This window comes from Protopterus annectens, chromosome 11.part0, assembly GCF_019279795.1.
Source record: "Protopterus annectens isolate FY-2018-M chromosome 11.part0, PAN1.0, whole genome shotgun sequence".
NCBI classification, from domain to species: domain Eukaryota; kingdom Metazoa; phylum Chordata; order Ceratodontiformes; family Protopteridae; genus Protopterus; species Protopterus annectens.
This window is the reverse complement of record NC_056745.1, coordinates 686497294-686517858: the sequence shown is the minus strand read 5'-3', so window position 1 is coordinate 686517858 and position 20565 is coordinate 686497294. Positions and strand designations below refer to the sequence as shown.

The 20565-nt window shown below is 41.8% G+C and overlaps 1 protein-coding gene across 1 annotated transcript in view; it reads right to left on the bottom strand.

Annotated features, from left to right (window-relative positions):
- TMEM263 (transmembrane protein 263) overlaps window positions 1-20358 on the bottom strand; it is a 165498-nt gene extending 145140 nt beyond the window's left edge. The window contains exon 1 of the mRNA XM_044088149.1: window positions 20113-20358. The gene's annotated coding sequence lies outside the window, so the exon portion shown is untranslated. The remainder of the gene's footprint in view (window positions 1-20112) is intronic.
- Window positions 20359-20565: the final 207 nt, after the last annotated feature.

The following is a 20565-nucleotide window of genomic DNA, read 5'->3' as shown; positions in this document are numbered from 1 at the left end:
TAACCATGTCAGCCTACTAATCTGTGCATCTCTCCTATCTTTCACTTATTTTTCTATGTTCCTCAAGTCTTCCCTAATCCCCTTACTTTTTAAACAACTTCCCTCTTAAAAGAGCTGGAAAATGGGAAGGTCATCTATTACCCACAAAAACAAAGTACTCCTCCTCTCCCACAAGCTTCTTAATATGTTCCTTGTATCCCCCCTCCCATCTTTGTCATATTCCCCTTTCCGACCTTAAAAACAGAACATAGGGGCATGCTTTACAGGTAGAGGAAATCTTGGAACAGTCTGAATAAGCTGCAGGCCAGCTGTGCTCATTTCAATACAGTATAGGATCTCATACAAGTTCAAGAGAGCTGTGCAGGCTAGCACCAAACAGCCACTTAGCAAAAATGACAAAAAGCATTCATATTCATGTACACAACAGCTTTTTCCACTTTACACCATTTCAGATATGCAAAACTATCGTGGGCATTTTCTCGCGTGGCCAAGATTTTCTGAAATGAACATCGTTTCTTTGGGCTTAGCTTATTTAAATACAGGTGCAGCCCCACTATCTGCCGATGACTGTTAAAACTTGCGTGAACAGCAAAACTATGAATACCACCCAGGATCTTTGTCAAAGCATCTTTTAGTCTCATCTTGGTGATTTTGCTATGTTCTAAGGTTTGTATTAATTTATAATTTGCAAAATTAAAACCAAGGTAACTTTTTTTCCTATTGGTTGCATACAGAAACGTTTACTGTTAAGGGTCTGGTTATGGCTAGAGGGTCCACAGACCACTTCTCTTGGACAGTTAAGCAACTATATACTCACCAATACTCAACTTCATGGTTGCTAACATTTTTTCCACATAAAACAGTTAAAATTTAGCAGCAGCAAAGCTTTGACCACCACTTATCTAATTCTCCACTTCTGATCACAGGCAACAGGAGACATTTCTGCAGAAAGAACTGGCTGTTTATCAGCTTGCGACTCTGCCGTGTTGCATACTAGTTCCGAGTAGGTACTGCACAGCTGATGAAAACCCACCAGGATAGGTCTGCAAAATATGAAGAGTCAGTCACAAAAAATTTGCCGGTCAGCCCAAAAATAACCAACTTCATAGAGTTACCCACAGTGTGGAAGTGTCAAGGGAAGTAAGATAATACATAAAACTGGTACTTTAGCTACATGGGATATAGTGTATGAAGGATATGTAGGAAGAAGAAAGGACACCTTTTACAAGAAAATATCCACGACCTTTAGGACAGCCTGAAGGGGATGACTGGAAAGGGCTTAAGCAAGTAGAAAGTTTACAACAGGAGTTTCAAGTGAGGGAGAAAGTACTGTTTCAGATTCCCACATTAAAAACAAGCTTCTTCCAAAATGAGTGTGACCCTATGAAAAATCACCCAGCAAATCAATAAATAAGGAAAACTTCAAGTTAGTGAACCAGGAATTAGTGCGCGGTGCGAATCTATCGTGCAAGACTAGGGAAGGAAAGGCTTTCTTTATAACGAATGGGTTGTTTCAGTGTATAGTTACACCATACATTCCCAAGAGGCTCCGACAACCTTCCAGAAGCTGCAGGACAAACTATTAAAATCTCATCAGGCTTGCACTGCAGCATACCTAGAGGATATTATCCATTTAAAATAACTTGATTCATATCTCCAAGTTACAGGCAATACTTTGTTCACTGAAGTAGCCTGGGCTTACCATTAAATACCCACAGTGCAAAACCATAGACAATAAAGGTAAAGTATCTTGGATATATTAAATGTACAAAGCCAAAGCCGTACCTCTCCGCAGTCAGTCTTATTGTCTCCGACTTCTGAGACCCTTTACTGTCTATACAGCCCTGGAGGTTGATTTGTGGGCTGTGCTTGGGCAGAAAGTGGGTGCCAAAGAGAATCCAGTATCTTATCTTAGTTTCTGTTTTAAGTTTCTTACCAAGTACTCCACCCCTAAAAGTTCCTGGCCATCAAGTAAACATCAGACTCCCTGCTATATTACCCTTTTAGGCAAGGAGTTCACCAAGGTCAAAGATCAGACCTCCTTCTGGTGGCTGCATCAGCCGAAAGGGAACATCAGTCTCACTGTGCTGGACTGCTGTAATCAACTATTCCACTTATGGTTGTGGTAGGTCGGTCCACTGCCCACAGATCTTCCAACTCATTTGAAAGTCAATGAGTTAAAGCTGGGGGGGGGGGATCATCTCTGGCACAGCGTGTTGGCACCACTAGAACTGCCAAGCAGGCAAGCCATACCACAATAAGGGTAGTTCAGCACAATGACATTACTGTGAGGACATTCGGAGTACTTGAGTGACAAATACATTTGTAAAGCTAGTACACAGTAAAGTTACTGAAGCAGACTAATGAAGTCCGGCACCTTTAAGCCAGCTTGCCAGAGGTCCAGGTGAGAATGTATCCAAACGTGAGCCAACTTTAAAAAGGAGGCACGTTTCAAAATGGTAGAAGGCAATGGAATTTCAGGCGCGTCTGTATCACTCACAAAGAGAAGTGGTTAAAGTGAAGGGAGATTATTGGAGGCCTGGGATCAGTCTCAGATGGCAGCCCTGTGGAATAATTGCATTTTACCAAGGAATGCTCGGTTACTGGAGGACTTTGAGGTTACCTGTGCTGTACATGTTGGACTTTGGCAACCTGCAGTTTTATTACCTTCAATGCGGTGAAGTCTTAAAACCCTGTGTTGGAGTAATATTGTTTAATACCTTGAAATCTTACTTGAGTTTGTTGTTCTTGGGCCTACATACTTACAAAGGTGCAACAATTTTCTCTTGTTATACTGCACAGCTTGTGCTACCACCTTCTTGCAAAAGTCCCATTTATTTATCAGACAGAGACAGACATTTCCACGTAGAACAAGGCACTTCAATTTCAAAAAACAAATCTGCTTTATAAACATTTAGTAAATCTTACCTGCAAACGATAGCACAGTTCTAGGAAACAACCCACAACAGCATGTTGAAACATGCACAGTACTTGAATGCTGCAAATGAGAATCTCAAAAATGTATATCAAGCACCACCACACTTGGCTGGATTTTTACTTATTTTACTGACATCCTTAAACCCCCCTCCAACCAGACTACTGTTACTACCACCACCACATCCCATTAACAGAAACAGCAGCTAACCAGTTTAGCTCTCATTTCATTTGTATTATCCATTCCTTGCTCAAAAACAGCCTCTCCAAGCCCCCCTTATAATCCCAGAACAACCTAAAAACAGACAAACTCTACAAATTTTCAATGTGTACCAAACTCTACAGTAAAATGCATCTCAAACAAAAGCCTACAACTATAGCCACTGAATCTTACAGCAGAGTATGCAAGAATCTTTTTCACATCCTAAGTCAATCCTTAAAACAGTTCTATTAATGAATGAAAGTACTGCTCAATGTGCAGAAAAAGTATTATGCCTCTACACAAAGATGGAGCATCCACTGAGTTTACTGTCGAGCTATAGCAATTCTAGACAGACTTTCTAAAATCCTAGAAAAATATATCCACTCGCAACTAATAAAGTCTCACAGAATCTCATAACTACCACCACATATGTTTCTGGCCAAAGCTTAGTACCACTACCTTCTTTTTCAGTTTTACCACCATCTAGATGATTAAACAAATATAGTTTCAACCATTTATCTTGACCTATCCAATACATTTAACACAATATTCAATTAAAATCCGATAAAACTCTCCTCCTTAGACTTCTCCCACTCCGCTATACATATCCTAGTTCCACAGCTACTTATGCCATACAACATGCAGTTAAGTGGAGCAGAGCTATTCATCTTTCCTTCCTGTCTCAGTAGAAATTCCACAGGGATCCATCTTAGGCCCTCTTATTATTTAACATTTCAAACTTTATTCCACCTCCAAACAAGCAAAACTAGTGCACTATGCAGATGACCCTTGTATGTGCATCACCAGCATTAGACAAACCACAAACACTTATTTATTTTATTTTTCATTTGTTAACCGGGGGTGTCCGACTGAGCCGAAAAGGCCCTTTTTCAGAAGAGGCCCGGGGAGAAAAGCTCCACAAAGAAAAGTTACAGAAACATTTAGTTATTTAGACATGATCAGTATACACACAAATTACAGGAGACATGTTTTTACAGTGGTATGCGGCACATAAAACAGTTACAGTGGAGAGAACAAACAAAAACATAAAGGTAATAAATAGGTTTGTGGTGTACAGCTGAAATTTGGAACATAGGTAGAATACATACATAGTACACAGGTACAGTACATACATTGTAGATTAGCCAGTGTTGAGTAAGATTGAAAACTATTATCAAATGCTCTAGATTTTGTATGTATGTGTTATCCGCTTTCACTAGCCTGGGGAGCAATCATGGCACTGCCAACTTTCCTTGAGATGTTGCCTGATGAGGTCTTTAAAGGAGGCTTTGGATGATGTGTTTTGAATGCTTGTAGGGACAGAGTTCCATTTTTTTAGCCACTGAACTACTATATAGTGCATCACCAAAGCTATTGTAGCTGTTGGTGACTTCTAGTAGTAGTTTGCTTGATGATCTAAGAGGCCTTTTGGCTAAGTTATGTTGTACTAGGTTTTTGAGGGCAGGACACTTATTGGGGAGGTAATAGATAGAATGACAGAGGCAGAGCCGATTGTAGGTTAGGAGGTTGGGCAGTTCAAGCCAGTGGAGCTGTCTCAAAGCAGTACAGTGATGAGTTCTATAGGAGCAATTTGCAGCAAAGCGGGCAATTCTGTTATAGCAGGCTTCAATTTTGCTTATTTCAGTTTTGTTGAGATTAGTCAGAATGGGAGATGCAGAGAGTAGGGTGGACAGAAGTTGGGAGCGAGCAATGGTTGATCTTGTGTTGTTGGCAAGAAATGGTTTGATACGGTAGAGCGACCCCAGTTTGGCATGTACTGTTTTAACAGTCAAGTTGAGATGACTATCAAATTTTAGGTGGGAGTCTATGGTTATTCCCAATAGCTTAGCCAGTGCCACTGGAGCAATTGGAGTAGCATTAGTGGAGTAGATAGTGAATTGACCGTTAGTGTTTTTGTTAGAACTGGTTATAATCATAAGCCGAGTTTTCTTTGGATTGAGGATAAGTTGGGCTTTGGTAAGGTAATTTTCAACGTCAGAGAATGCTAGTTGAGTTGTTTGCAGGAGGGTGGGAATGTTTTGTGCAGCACAGATTAAGGTAGTGTCATCTGCATACTGAATTATAGATGCATTCTGTGTGGAGGTATGGAGGTCATTTGTGAAGACTGAACAGTAGTGGTCCTAAGATAGAACCCTGTGGGACTCCTATAGTTATGGGCAGCTGAGGAGAGAGAGAATTTTCCCATTTCACAGCTTGGTACCCGTCAGTTAAGTAGCTTTGGAACCAGGTAAGAGTGGAATTTGATAGAAGATATTGGTTTAGTTTGTTTAGCAGGATTTGGTGAGACTGTCAAATGCTTAAAAAAAAAATTGTAGGCCTTCATTTTTAAGACGGTTTACGGTGTCTGTGAAGCAGAGGAGGGCTGTAGTCGTACTATGGGCAGGTCTGAAACCATGATGAGTAGGTGACAGGATGTTGCTGTGTAGGAGAGTTTAGCATCTGGGTATAGATACATTTTTCCAGGATTTTAGCATCTGGGTATAGATACATTTTTCCAGGATTTTGGCATGGATACATTTTTCCAGGATTTTGGCCGGGGGGGGGTAAAGCAACGGGTCTGTAGTTATTAAGTTCAGTGGAGGTCCCGCCTTTATGTATGGGTGTAACACAGGATATTTTCCAGAGTTTGGGCACATAGTTTTCAACAACTGATCTGTTTATGAGTGGAGACTGGGATAGCAATAGCATCTGCTGCGAGTTTCAAGAAATAGCTGGGGAGTAGGTCGGCTGCTGTTGATGAGGTTTTTAGTTTGGAGAGCATGCTTTTGATTGAAGTGGTGGAAACTGTTTTGAGGGTAAAGCTTGTATTAGTGTTATTTGTGTTGGGGGGGGGGAATAGTGAGGAAGAAACTGTCCTGTGATACTAAGGATAGAATTGAGTTCACAAAGTGGGAGTTGAATTGTGTTTCGATGGGAACTTTAGTGTCAGGGATGGTTGGTTTGGGGGTAACCTTTTGGGTGGCTTTTAGTAGCTGGTTTACATTTTTCTAAAATTTTTGTGGGTTGTGTTGGTATTTAGTTTGTAATGTTGTGTAGTAGGATTTTTTGTCCAGCCTAATGCATTGTTTTGCACGGTTGTGCAGTTCTTGGTACTTAGTTAGGCTTTGTGTTTCTTTGTTTTTTTGATAGTAACGCCAGGCAGCGTCCCTGGACTTGAGGATTTGTTTGGTTTCTTTACTGAGCCAGGGGTTTGTAGAGGTTCTAATCTTGATTTTGCGCAATGGAGCAACAGTGTCTAGGTGTTGTAGAAATGTTTTGTTGAAATATGCTACAGCCTGGTCAAGTGGGAGGGTTTTTAGGGGGGGTCCAGTCACAGTTACAGAGTAAAGTGCTGAGGACCTCAGGAGAGAATTTGTGTGTGTTTCTAGTGGATATATAGTTAGTGGTTTTGCATATGCTTGTTCTACTACGTATAAAGTATATTATGTTGTGGTCACTTAAGGTGTCTGGGAGACTGCCTGTGTGAGGGTACAATGTGGGGTTGTTAGTTAAGACCCAATCCTTCTTAAACTAGCCTAACTACAAAAACACTGACAAACTCCCACAATCCGAAGAAAACCAAACTAATGTTACTCTTAAAGCACTAAACAGCTCAGAAACACTTATTTCACACCATCTCAAAATAATATGGCCTTAGAGTTAGTATCCCAAATAAATATTCAAAGTTTGACCAGTATGTATTTAAAATGGTTACACACACATCAGAAACTTGGGTAATCAGTACAGATCCAAACCACACCTTAGCAATAAAGCTAAGAAATCCATTTCCTCATCATACCTACTTCAAGCACTTCTGTACACATCCCTTACACCTTACAAACGTTAAAATATATACACAACTAGAACACTAGGATCATGTTATAACAAAATTATAAGGTTTGCTGCTAATCTTGCTTCCTACTCTCATCCCAGTCTAGCACTCAAACGGCTAAATTTGTTACAGCTAACCCCACCACCTTACCTACATACAGTTACTGACCTTCCATAAAATTGTGCATAAAACCAGATAACTGTCCAGTTTGGAAAAACATCATAGATCTGCTTTTGTTGATCCAGATAGTCAGTATAGGGTGTGGTAGCCCCATTTCAGCAGAGGCCCGTGGGAGAAAAACTCCAGTAACAAAATAGGCAATTTTATACAACAGAGAAAAATGTAAAAGCTTAATAGAAATAAAGTAACTGAAAGGCAGCTACGCTAGAAAAAAATACATCTTCAAATCAGTAAAATACAAAGTCATTACATATTAATAGAAGATAAATTTAGCATGTGCAGCAAGCTTTAAAAATGCCAAATTACAATTTTACATAGGAGTAGAAAGTAGAGAAGAGGTGAGGAATGGAGAATAGTGCATACATGTTAGGTGATACTGAAAAAGAAAGCTGTAGTTACGATGAGGTAGATGTAGAAGACAACAATAAGATGGAATTTTGCTGGAGGGAAGAACTGGTCAAATGGCAATCAAATACAACAGAAATGGCAGTAAGGACCAAGGGATAGGAGACAGGAAATTTACAGTGAGAATTTCCATTGTTGAGGCATACAGGAGTAATCACTGTGTGTAATGGCAAAGGTAGTCCAAGCAGGGGAGGTGCAAGAACAGAGCAAACTGTTTTAGCAAGTTTTTGAAACTGGATATGCTGGCTTGTTGTTTGATGGTGGTAGGAACTAAATTCCAGATTTTGGAGACATGAGTACAAGGATAGGAACCTATGCTCCACCAACAGAACCCATAGACAACATTGCTGAAGCCTCTCTACTTAAATTATGTGGCCAGATTTTGGAATTTATCAGACTCCACCTCAAGTAAACAAACAACCTAACTACTTCCACAAACCAGCTAACCTAAACTCGCTATGTTCCTAACTTCATCTCATACTAACTATAACCTAACCACTATATTCTATTTTCCCACTAGCTACTACCACCTATACGCACTACTTCATCCCTTCCAAACTCCACCTGTTACACACTCAGTTTTGCAGTATTTATTCCATTTTTTTCCTCTGCCTCCACTATTAACCAACTACAGCCTTCTCCAATTCAGCCTACATCACTCTTCTCTTTGGACAAATTTGGATCCAATGTTGTCTTTTCCATCCGGATTCAATCTGTGAGTTATCGTATCGGATTTGGATCCCATGTCAGCCTTTCCAAGAGACTTCAGCTCTAAAGCTCTACCTCCTTTACCTGTAATACCTTACTTCCACCCATCTACACCAGATCCCATTTGCCACCCTGAGGGGCTGCAATGCAATTGAGAACCCCATCAATTATAATTTTGTATCCTTTGTGCTTAGCAACAGGCTTGCTAATTTGATTTTTGCCACCTTCCTTCACCGTTGAGCTTCTTGTTTGTCACTCTATGCGGTGTTCCAGCCCTTTTTCAAAGTCCTTAAAAAAAAATTAAAAATGAAAGGATATTTTTGCCCTAATCATTCTTTAGTGCATGTCTCTCTTAGGTTAGTAGGTAATAAAGTTTGGGTGTCGTGTGTGCTTTGCTGGTTTTGGTTGGTGGCCAACTGGCTTTCTCCTCAGTTTCATCATGGAAAAAGGATAAAGGATTTAAAAAACGCATGGATTGAGGCCACAATCTGCCTGCTTTACACATCCCCAATTAGAGAGTCTACAGCCTCAGTGCAGTATTGGGCTGAATTTGGTAATCATGGACTGAACATGCACCAAGCAAAGTTGAAGGGCTCATCTGTGAAGGAGCCCGTTAAGAGAGTGAAAGGAATCGGGGGGGTGGACAGAATCTAAAGAACCCTAAAGTCCAGGAAAAGGAAGGGGGGGGGGGAATTACAAACAACTGTCTCAATTCCTCTGATCAGCCTGACCTAAACATCCACCAGGCTTTGGCTGCTTTGGTGCTAGGATCAGCTCTGTTCTCTCAGAGGCTATCCCCTACAGTGCTGGCTTTGGGGGGGGGGGGTTAAGGAATTGGTGTCTCTGGCTTTAAGTGTTTCCAGTCACTTCTTGGCTAACAGGGTGGTAGACTTGGTAGGGTGCAATCTCCTTTTTTCCCCCAGTTACTCCAAGAAATCTTTCACCAGAGACATCCCCCTTCTCCAGATCAAATCCTAACACTGGCACAAGGGTTTAAATGCCTTTGTCAGTGGCCAAGTCAGCCTGCTTGGTTGAGAGTAACTGATGCACTGTTCCTTACAGGTCTAGATTCATCTAGGGCTCCTCCCTGCCACACTGTCTCCAGGTCCATCTTTTTTTACGTCCTTCCCCAGGCCCTTCAGCTCCAGGGCTTATGAATCTGGTCACCTTGCCATCACTCAAGTTGGCACCAACAGCTTGGCTGCTTTAAGCACAGACCCTTAACTTGGCACTCTCAACTCTGGTGGTGTCAGAGCTGAGTGCATCTTGGAGCAGAGAGTTTGGGGCCAGGATTTCAGGGTCAGGTTCAACTTTCCAGATTTAGGAGTCGTTCCTTCCTCTCAGAGCCTTGGCCCAACGGTTTGGCTCCAGTCTTCAGAGCAGATCAGGTCAGCCTTGGAGCCTGGCATCGCTCTGGGGTCCTTGGATCCCAGGAGTGTCTGCTCCAGATGTCTTCCATCAGCTTCTACATTTGACGATACGGAAAGCAATCTTTTTATGGAACTTCTTTGCCAGGGCAGTGGTTGGACCGCCAAAGCCCTTCTCCACAGTCTGTGTGTTTTTGGGGGCCTTTGGTGTAGGCCCATTTATGTCCTGGGTGGTTCCTCCTCTGGACGTGATTATCAACATGGTGTCCCAGACAGAATGGAGGAAATCAGACAGGGTGCAACCAATCCTCAAAAACCTGATAATCTTGGTTATGCCTAAGGATCAGCCATAATTGGAGTAAGGGGCCTGCACTCTACACCACTGTGGTGGTGGCAGCCAACAAAAAGTCATTTACGACTGCTCCTTGGTCCTTCTCCCAAACATGAACTCTATGGCTTTGGACCATTTAGGAAAGCATGTCTACACTTCAGCAACCTTTACACTGAATGCTTTATTTGGCTCATCTGACAAAATTTTAGCATGACCTTGTGTCAAAGGTAGAAGACTCAGCAGGGCCTAGAAAGACTCTGAGGCACCATTATCAACTATGAAATAGACAATGCTGCCAACTCTCGCAGCGGGCACCGGCATATGCCTGTATTATATAAATTTTGTGGACTGCTTTAAGGAGTCCTTGATCAGGGGCACATTAACTAGAAGTAAGCAGGATGGAAAGACGGAGTCTGCTGGTTTGTCATTCCTCAATGGTCCTACAGGAACCAGAATGGAGGGGGGGGTCTTTGTTCACAAATTGCAGCAGTATTTTCTTTAGGACTCTCTTGGTAAAGGTGCCTTCATGGCGGGGGGGGGGCAAAGAATGGACACCACCCATGTAGTGGGAGGAGTCCACAAAATCAGGGCTTTGATGGAGCTTTCTGGAAGGCCATTTAACATTCCTAAAGGGATGACAGGCTGCCCTACTCTGCAGGCACTCAGAGGTCGCGTGGCTCTCCATCCAAAAGCTTGGGACACCATCCCCTTAGAAGCATAGGTGTTGAATCTCACAACCAGAGGATGTACAATTCCATTTGTGCTCCCAGAGAGGGAAAACAAAAAAATTACTCCCAGCCATTTCACCCAGTCAGAGAAGATGCACAAAAGCTGAGATTCAGAAGTTGGCAAAAAAAAGGGGTCTAGAGTGTATTTCACAATCTTTAGTGTCAAAGAACACCGGACCAGAAACCAATTTTGCATCTGAGCAAAATGAAATGCTATGTCAAGCAGACCAAGTTCTGAATGGTCAGGGCATCCACTCTGCCTCAGAGGATGGACAATTGAATATGTTCAACAGATCAAGAATGCCTACCATCATATAAAGACTGAGGCATTCCAGGAAGTTTCTTTGCTTTTGCTTGGAGTCAATTATCATCAATTGACAGAGCTGCCCTTCACAGCCCCCAAGTTGTTTACCAAGTGCACTGGTCCCAGGTTTTTCCAAAGTTGGACAATTGGCTCCTCACCACACTCATGAGGGAGGCACGGATTAAAACTCAGGACTCTCTACTCCACTCATGTCTATCCTTAGGAATCACTGTGAACTACGAGAAGTCCAGTTTACAGCCCATTCAAGCACTGGAGTTCTTAAGCTGCCATTTGGCTACAGCTTCTCTAACAGCAAAACTTCCAGTCCACACGAACACCTCTTCAAGCAGAAGCATCTCATTTACTCCTTTCTCACAAACCCCCAACCTTCACGGCCCAGACACTTTTGGGTCACATGGCAGCATAGATTTGCTTGATGCCACTGGCTAGGTACCACACAAGAATATTGCAGTGAATGTTAGTAGCTCAATGACCATCATTTAATATAGCCCATTAATTTTCTTATCACAAGAAACATTTTTTTGGGCACAGATCAGATGGAGTCTACCAGTCACCATCGGAGGACCTTGTATTTTTCCCCAACCTAAGACCATGGGTCACTAGGGATACCTCCCTTCAAGGGTGGTGGTGCACATTTCAAAGGGAAGAGGGGACATGGTCATCATTCCAGGACAATCTCCACATCAATATCTTGGGAGAGGATAGCGGTCCTCCTAGCACTGCAGTCTTTTCAGGACATTCTTCCCAAGGGTGTGATCTTGGTTCAAATTAACGTCTGTGGCTTGGTACCCAACCTAAACAAAATGGAAAAGATGATGCAGTTATCCTCTATTGTGAAGCCATGAGGGTGTGGCAAAGGGCAAGCTCCTCAGGGGTTTCTGATCGCAACACACATCCCAAGGATGCCGAACATCTTGGGTGGACAGTTAAGGAAAGAAAATTCTTCTTCCTTGACAGTGGTCCCTGAATACAGAAGTGGCAGATTGGATTTTCCAACGCTCTGGATCACCACTTGCGACAATCACCACTTGCGACAATGTGCCACCCCGTCAAACATGAAGTGCAGTTTTTACATCCTGGTTCCCCCCATGGATCAGTCACTAATGACACTTCTGTACACTTGGCCCCCCACATTCATTTGTATGCATACCCACTCATTTTCCTCATAAAACATTTCTTCAGAAAACAGCCCTTTGCAGAGACTGATTCTCAATGCCTTGGTCTGAAAGTTAGGTCCCCCTTTTCTGTGGCCTCACCTTTAGCAGCCACCCTGTATCCTGGACCTCATTCCAGGTTTGATTCACATCCAGTGGGTACCAACCCATCCAATACTCATACCCTCAAACCGATAACATGGTTTCTCCAGTCCCCATGATGTCCAAGGATCTCAGGCTCTGACAGAATTGTCAATATTTTATCCTCTTCCCAGAAACCCTCTATACAGGAGATCTATGCAAGTAAGACAGAATTTGCAACTTGAACTTTGTCTAAACTGTCTAAAAGTTTAGACTCCATTTCAGATCCATTTGATGCCATTCTGAAATTTCTTGCTAACCCCTTTCAAACTAGGTTGAGCTATTCTATTATCGATGTTCAGTTGCCCACTATTTAAAATTTTCACATTAGCAGAGAATGCACTGGCAGCTGCTCTAAAGATTTCTAAAACTTTGTTGAGGAGTACATTCTTATTGCATCTCCCAATCTGAGATCCCATTCCTCCTTGGGATTTGCCCTTCCTGCTGCACATCTTAACCTGCCACCTTTTTGAGTATTCAGCCACTATTACCTTAAAGACGGTTTCTTGGAAGACCAACTTCTTGTTGGCTGTTACTTCAGCTAGACATATTTCACAGTTGCAGGCCTTATCCGCAGTATCCCCTTATCTGATTTTTTAGAAAGACAGCTACTGGTAGGATTGATCGTTTTACCCAAAGTAGCTTCAGAGTTTACTTTGAACAAGATTACTCACTTACCAGTGAGTTTTCCCGAACTTCAAAGTGAATATTTGCTGCACTGTCTAAACATTCAGACAGCCGAGACTATTTTGACAAAACAAAACAAAAGCGTTTAGAAAATCAAAAACTTTTTCATCTCATTATCCAAAGCATGGCTTAGCAGACCAGTGTTGAAAGCAACCCTTCACAAATGGTTGTCAGAATCCTTTCGATTCAACACCCCCCCCAAAGAAATGCAAAGTCCTTACCAGCAAAACCAAACGGTCATGCTACCAGAGCAGTAGCCAATTCTAATACCTTATACTCCAGAGCCTATACTAACATTTGTCCTGCTACTACTTATACATTTGTGTCCCATTAAAAACAGGATGTGAAGTCAAGGTTCAGGCCTCATTTGGTTCTGCTATTATGTGAAATGTTCTCTCTTGGGACCTCCCTGGGATTATACATGGCTGGGGACTCTGTCCTACAACTTTAAGCCAGGCAGAAAAATGACATCAGATACAAAAAAAAAAAAAAAAAAGTTATGTACATGCCAGTTTTCATCCTGTTCAACTATCCCTTTTTAGTGCTTTTGTCATGTCAGCAGGCAACCAAGCTTTCAGGGTTCTCCCTTTGGATCCCACATTAAGGTCCAGGAGTGGTTCTCAAAATGTCTGCCCCTCATGGAGATATTAAACTAGATTTAAGGTAGATGGGGAGCAAAGCACTGCGGGGAGAACACGAGAAGCTCAAGAGTTGAAGTCTCTTGGAAAGGTTGGCATCGGATCAGGGTCAGATCAGATAACCCACAGATTGAACCAAATGGAAAAAGACAAGGATCAATAGTTATGGTAAGTACAAAACACTCACTGTAACATCTTACAGTCTTCCACTATACAAATAGGGCATGACCATACAGAGGTTATGCATTTTTAAATTTGCACTATTGTAACTTTGACTGTATTTCATTTCATGTCTTAAACTAATCTCATTGTTCAGCCATCAACCAAATATTTTTCTTAGACGTACAGCTTTGTTCCCCAGGCTTCCACTGAAAAGGGATATGCTCTTACCTCTCAAATTGTCCAGAATTTCACAGAATGTTCTTTATAAAATGTGTTTTTCTGGAAAATCAAGTATTGAAATTAATGACATACACTTGAGCTTCACACCTTTCAGAAAATGCATGCTAGAACAAAGTGATGTAATCAACCAGAGTTTATAGAAAAAAGTCAGACTTTCCTGGTAAAAAAAATACACACACGTACGCACGCACACACACACACACACACACACACACACACACACACACACACACACACACACACACACACACACACACACACACACATGTACGCACACACACAGAATGACTAATTAGGATCTGGGCTACATCAATGCTCACTGAAAGGCCACAACCAAAAGGATCCTGTCCCAGAGCACTATATTGAATAGCAGCGAGCTAGACCTCAACTCCAAGCCATCTTATCAGCTCGCACACAAGTACTACATCTTAAAATTATCGGTCCTGACACACTAGGAAATCACATGACCTTTATTTGAACATACATGCCACAAAATCATAAAATGATCTGAACAGTACTGACAGCTCAAGTCAAATTATGTACTGTACAAGTCCTCACAGTATAAAAACACAACTCAAGCTCTTTCTCTAACCATATTATGGGTACATTTTTGCTATACAACTGTTGAAACTCATTTCCCTCACTGCTCCTTCAAATGAAGCTTTTATACTTGAATACATATTTAAAAGTGCAACTTCCAAACTGCCAGTGCAGAGAAATAAGGCTTTTGAGCTGTTAAGGAGTTGCTTCCTGTAGTCAAAGGGATAGAATGTGATTCATTCCACCTCCATCCGTCTACTATGCAGCTCTAAGCAAATCACTTAACTAGACAACGCTGCCAGATCACCCTTTAACAGACACCCAAGTGGAACAAAAACTACTAGAGCAGTAACTTCACTTACTTTTGAATATGCACACTGAATCAAAATTTCATTTACAAATTCTGTTAAGAGGGCACAATGTTCAAAGTAAATTACTACTGCCATAGCAGCAAAACTCTTCACTGTCTATGTCACTCTGTGGAGGAACTCATGCATCACAGCGCTACAACTGTATTTAAGGCAGCTCAGTGCTAACTCAGACTGGTAAAGGTAAGCAGAGTTCAGATTAATACTTAGACCACTCAGTCGAACAGGCCCACCTACCAGTTCAATAAAGAACTTCCTCCCCTGCACCAAGCAAATGCCTGGAGGAGGCAGGGGGGAAGACTTGATTGTCTGCAGCACTAGAACCTGCTAATGGCTCAAAAGACTGAATATTTCAATATACATAGATTTAGTCAGACAATTTCATTTAAATTAAAGAACAGACAATCATAACAGTAAAACTAGGGAACTGGGACTATAAACAAAGTTTCCCCTTAACTTCAAGGCTCTTAATTCTGTAGTTAGTATACTTAAAGTTGTGGGGGGTATAGTGAGGTGGGGATCTTGGGTCTCTACAAACACTTTTGTAAAAGCTGACACTAAGCTGACACTAAGCAGGGGACTTTTCCTCCCAAAACGTACTGTAATCTCATTTCAGAACATTATGATGATTGCTATTAAAGAAGCATTTCCTCAGAATGAGGTTAACTTCACCCACTCATTTTACGTTACATGCCCATACAACAGTGAGAATCTCCAACCTTTTAAAGAGGCTGCTCATACGGCACTTATCACCTGCAACAAGCACATAAATTGCAACTCTTCTCTTCCTGGCAACAATTCCCCTTACAATGTCCTCATGGAGACACTTCCTGCACTATGTCTATGAAGGTTTTTCAAGTATATCAAAGCCTAAGGCACTGTACACAAAACTGCACCCTTGACTATAAAACATCCTTCCAGGGTAAGATTGTATTCTTCTAGCACCAGTAAGGCCACAAGTCTCCAGACTTGCTCAGAATAAGGCATTCAAATAAGAGGATTTAAAACTCTGGCCTCTAATTTTGTTCCTCAAATTTATGAAAGCATACCGTTGACATTTCCTCTCAAAGTCCTCAGTTATATGCACTCCCTTAATGCAAGTTAGGAGGTATTGAGATGTTTAAAGGATACTTATCTACTAGCCAATGAATGACATCCATCAGAACCAAAATAAACTGCTTTAAAAACTAAGCTAAAGTCATATGAATGATGCAAATCCCACATACTTATTTCATCTGCTAATGCAGTAAGAGGGTTGGACAAACTGACCCCTTTCAAGCTAAACCTGGTTCATGAGATTTCACAGTTTTCCAAGAGGGGCCAAGTGTTTTATTTTGCTTACACCTCTACAGGAAATCATATACTGTAATCAACAGAAAACAAACATCTACAAGGAGGTTCACAGCTATTCTTACTCAGTCATTGTGATGAAAAGCCCTACTGACATGTGTAGCCAAAACCACAGCTTGTACTAGCCTGCTTTTGCATAAGCCCTGTTAATGCTGCCATTAAAACACCAGGAACTATTAGAGCGGTTTAAAAAAAAATATTACTACATGTCATAGGAAGTCCAGCTCTACTCTACAATTCACTATAACCAATTAGTGTTTTCCCACTTATTAGCTCCTACCATCATAAACCTCCAAGTTTTAGTAGCTTGCCCACTTCCAGGTAAATTCACCCCAGACAAGAGCCTGAAGGTGTTAGTGGCCATTCTGTGCAATACTTAAGCTACTCAAGCAGATTCTAAAACCCTTCTGTGTGTATTCCCCCATAAAACATCATTTTAGTACACACGTCTACTTCAAGTACTGTAATAAAATATATTTACTAGCTATATGAAACTTGCAATCACATTCATGCACCAACTGTTAACAACTTGTAAAGTTTGGTATCAAATGGTGGAAACTGAAAAAGGGTAATTGTGAGGTGGAGTTCAGGGATGAGTTAAGACAGGCACTGGGTGGCAGTGAAGAGTTACCAAATAGCTGGGTAACTACAGCACAGCTAGTAAGGGAGACAGCTAGAAAGGTGCTTGGTATCACATCTGGATAGAGGAAGGACGACAAGGAGACATGGTGGTGGAATGAGAAGTACAGGAGAGTATACAGAGAAAGAGGTTGGCAAAGAAGAAGTGGGACTGTCAGAGAGATGAAAGTAGACAGGAGTATAAGGAGATGAAGTGCATGGCAAAGAGAGCTGGTGAAGGCTAAGGATAAGGCATATGAAGAGTTGTATGAAAGGTTAGACACTAAGGAGGGAGAAAAGGACCTGTACCAATTGGCTAGCCAGAAGGACCGAGCTAGGAAAGATGTGCAGCAGGTAAAGGTGATAAAGGAGATAAAGGATAATGAGGGAAATGTACTCACAAGCGAGGAGTGTGTGTTGAGGAGATGGAGAGAGTACTTTGAGGGGTTGATGAATGAAGAGAATGAGGAGAGAAGGTTGGATGATATGTAGGGATAGTGAATCATGAAGTGCAATGGATTAGCAAGGATAGCTATGAAGAGAATGCAGAATGCAGAAGGCTGTTGGCCCAGATGACATACCTGTGGAAGCATGGAGGTGTTTGGGTGAAATGGCAGTGGAGCTTTTAACCAGAATGTTTAATGAAATCTTGGAAAGTGAGAGGATGCCTGAGGAATGGAGAAAAAGTGTTTTAGTACAGATTTTTGTAAGAATAAGGGTGATGTGCAGAGCTGTAGTAACTACAGAGGGATTAAATTGATCAGTCACAGCATGAAGTTATAGGAAAGAGTAGTGGAAGCAAGGTTAAGAAGGGACGTGATGATTAGTGATCAGCAGTATGGTTTCATGCCGGGAAAGAGCACTGCAGATGCGATCTTTGCTCGGAGAGTGTTGATGGAGAAGTACAGAGAATGTCAGGAGGAGTTGCATTGTGTGTTTGCAGACTTGGAGAAAGCATATGACAGGGTGCCTAGAGAGGAGCTGTGGTATTGTATGAGGAAGTCAGGAGTGTCAGAAAAGTATGTAAGAGTGGTACAGGATATGTACGAGGGTAGTGTGACAGCGGTGAGGTCTGTGGTGGAAGTGACGGATGCGTTTAAGGTGGAGGTGGGGTTACATCAAGGATTAGCTCTGAGCCCTTTCTTATTTGCAATGGTGATGGACAGGTTGACAGACGAGGTCAGACAGGAGTTCCCGTGGACTATGATGTTTGCAGATGACATTGTGATCGGTAGTGAGAGTAGGGAACAGGTGGAGGAGACCCTGGAGAGATGGAGATGTGCTCTAGATAGAAGAGGAATGAAGGTCAGCAGGACTACGACAGAATGTGTGTGTGAATGAGAGGGAGGATAGAGGAATGGTGAGGATGCAAGGAGTAGAGGTGACGAAGGTGGAGGAGTTTAAATACTTGGGGTCAATAGTTCAGAGTAACGGTGAGTGTGGAAGAGAGGTGAAGAAGAGAGTACAGGCAGGATGGAGTGGGTGGAGAAGAGTGTCAGGAGTGATTTGTGACAAGACTAGTACCTGTAAGAGTGAAAGGGAAGGTCTACAAGAGGGTAGCGAGACCAGTTATGTTATATGGGTTGGAGACAGTGGCACTGACAAAAAGGCAGGAGCTTGAGCTGGATGTGGCAGAATTAAAGATGTTAAGATTTGCACTGGGTGTGACGAGGGTGGACAGGATTAGGAATAAGTATATTAGAGGGTCAGCCCAGGTTGGAAGGTTTGGAGACAAAGCCAGAAAGGCACAATTACGTTGGTTTGGACATGTGCTGAGGAGGGATGCGGAGTATATTTGGAAAAAGATGCTAAGGATGAAGCTACCAGGTAACAGGAAGAGGAAGGCCTAAGATAAGGTTTATGGATGTGGTGAGAGAGAGGACATGCAGATGGTTGGTGTGACAGGGCAAGATGCAGAGAACAGGAAGAAATGGAAACAGGTGATCTGCTGTGGCGACCCCTAACGGGAATCAGATGTAAATTTGACACAGAAACTGCTTAACAATACATATAATGATTATATATCATCTTAATTTTAAATAATTTAGCACCCAAGACCAATAATACAGCTGCAACAAAAACTTCAAATAAAACTTGTCAAAGCAATCTGTTGAAACCAAACATAAGAAATGGAGGCAAAGCATAAAAATCACCAGAGAAGGCAGCAATGTACCCACAATCAAGAGTTTAAATTATACAGCTACTTTAAAATTACCCTGGGTACTCAAAACAACTTTTTAGTTCACCGCACTACAAAAATTAAATATCGTCGCAGCTCAGAAACTTTTACTGTGAAGAAATAAAAATGCTCCTTTACAGTTAATAGTTGCTGCTGCGCGGAGCTACTGCTGCAGGCTCCAGCATCCACTTAGTCTTCTGTGGAGAATGCTGTCAGCAAGTTATACCTAACTTAATCCAAAAAAAGCCTTATGAACAGGGCTGTTGTTCAAAGATCGGGATGCTAGCCTAAGGAATAACAGCTCAGAGGCTCTGACGTGGCAAGAAATACAGAAGCAGGAATAGCATATATTCTAAAGCTGCTGACATACTGGCTGTGCAAGCAGGCTCAGCTGGCTAAATTAAAGGGTTTGCACGTAGGACTCAATTAAAAGGTTACGTTCAGAAGTCACCGCTAGGTTCTGTACTCGTGCACACTACATCTAGACAGGGTGGATAGAAAAACAGAGGTACAATTCTATAATAAAAAGTTAGTGGTGATCCACATGGTCCGCAACGACCTCTAAAGCTAAGTTACAAGTTAACGCAAAATGATAAAAAGTTCCAGTTAACGAAAGGGTCACCACTCACGTCTAACACCACATCCATCTTACAAATCTGATATCATCTCGTTTTCAATGAAGTCCCAATTTTCCACGTTACCGGCGAAAGACAAAATTGAATCAGAGCACTCTATTAATGGGTATACTCGTTGGGCATTGACGGGTCAAAAGATGAGGAATCTGCACAACACAGCATACCACTTTCTCACGATGATATACACCTGGAATCCCACAAAAGTCTGCGAAAGAGTCAAAGTGAGAAAAAGAGACCCCGCGGGTTTCGTTCCAACAGCCTGTTGATATGGTCAGGAGTTGTCAGGTTCTGTAACATAGCTATACATCTTTGAAAACATAAGATGCCAATATCAATGAGACGAAGCAGCAGTAAACGAGAAAAAAATATGCATATGGTTTAGACTTACCCTGAGCCTAAATGTTCAACAAACTGCTTTAACGTTTTCCCTGAATGCTGCGTCTTTAAACAGTGTTCATCCACGTAAAAGTCTAGATTGCAACAACTACTGCGAATCAATGCTGACTAACTACATAAAAACGAAGATAAGAGAACAAGGTCCAAATCACTAATAGACCTCAGGGAAAACTAGTTTCTCGTTGTTTCTGCCCGCCTGTAGTTGTATACGTGGCGCACTACGCAGACCAACGTGCTCTGAGAAGGGAGGGGAAAAGACGTGAAGTAAATGAATTGTACACCAAAGTTCAAGTAGTAATTTGGGGAAGCGTAGAACTTCATTTGGAGTAGGTTAGCTTAATCGCTTTTCATTAAGTTCTTGTATTGCAGTAGTTTTTATATCTTGTGTCTTAAACTTTTGCTACTTACGATTGTTTTTAACTTATTCTGTGTAATTTTCAGTAGC